General features: G+C 49.7%; 1 non-coding gene across 1 annotated transcript; it reads left to right on the top strand.

Annotated features, from left to right (window-relative positions):
- Positions 1 to 530: 530 nt before the first annotated feature.
- Trnas-gga (transfer RNA serine (anticodon GGA)) lies at positions 531 to 614 on the top strand. Its single transcript is given in 2 exon segments — positions 531 to 570; positions 580 to 614. It is a non-coding gene; the product is annotated as a tRNA-Ser (tRNA).
- Positions 615 to 1,021: the final 407 nt, after the last annotated feature.

Below are 1,021 nucleotides of genomic sequence, written 5' to 3'. Positions count from 1 at the left end.
TTCGCTTGGTGCAAGTGTTTCGAGTTGACGCCCCTTTGGCGACTTGCGTGTCGATGGGGGTAAAACGATGATGAGAAGGACAACACAACACCCAGTCCCTAAGCGGAGAAAATCTCCGACCCAGCCGGGAATCGAAACCAGGCCGTCAGGCATGACATTCCGTCGCGCTGACCACACAGCTACCGGGGGCGGACGTGAGCTGTAATGATCTAGCGGCTCCTCAAATGGCTATTTAGGTGGTGTAAAGAGCCACGCTACAGGGCAGTGGATGACGAAACGGGTGATTTGGAGCGATGAATCACGCTATATCCTATGTCAGTTCATTGGAAGGGTCTGGGTTTGGCGATTACCTGGACAGCCGTCATGTGTAGTGCCAACGGTTCAAAGTAAAGGATGTAGGAGTTGGTGTTCCGGTATTGGGATGTTTTTCACTTAAAAGTGTTAAATGCAGAAGCATGTGAATGCATTTTGCAGCATTGTGTACTGCGTACAAATAGAGGAACAGATCTGAAATCGGACAATGCATGCCGGCCGGGGTGGCCGAGTGGTTCTAGGCGCTACAGTCTGGAACCGCGCGACCGCTATGGTCGCAGGTTCGAATCCTGCCTCCGGCATTGGTGTGTGTGATGTCCTTAGGTTAGATAGGTTTAAGTAGTTCTAGGTTCTAGGGGACTGATAACCTCCGAAGTTAAGTCCCATAGCACTCAGAGCCATTTTTTCGACAATGCATCTCTCCGTGAAGCAGCAGTTGTGAAGCAATGGTTTGCGGACAGTAACATTCCTGAAATGCGCTGCCCTATCCATAGCACAGACATAATCACAGCGGACCACCTTTGAGATGAGTTAGAACGTGGACTTCGCTCTATTCTCCAGCGCCCTACATCACTAACTTCTCCGGTTCCGGCTCTTGAGAGAGAATGGGTGAAAAATGGTTCAAATGGCTCTGAGCACTATTGCGACTTAACTTCTGAGGTCATCAGTCGCGTAGAACTTAGAACTAATTAAACCTAGCTATCCTAAG

The sequence above is a fragment of the Schistocerca serialis genome, chromosome 8 (assembly GCF_023864345.2).
Source record: "Schistocerca serialis cubense isolate TAMUIC-IGC-003099 chromosome 8, iqSchSeri2.2, whole genome shotgun sequence".
Taxonomy (NCBI): domain Eukaryota; kingdom Metazoa; phylum Arthropoda; class Insecta; order Orthoptera; family Acrididae; genus Schistocerca; species Schistocerca serialis.
The sequence above is the reverse complement of the archived record's forward strand: the minus strand, read 5'-3'. Positions and strand labels throughout refer to the sequence as shown.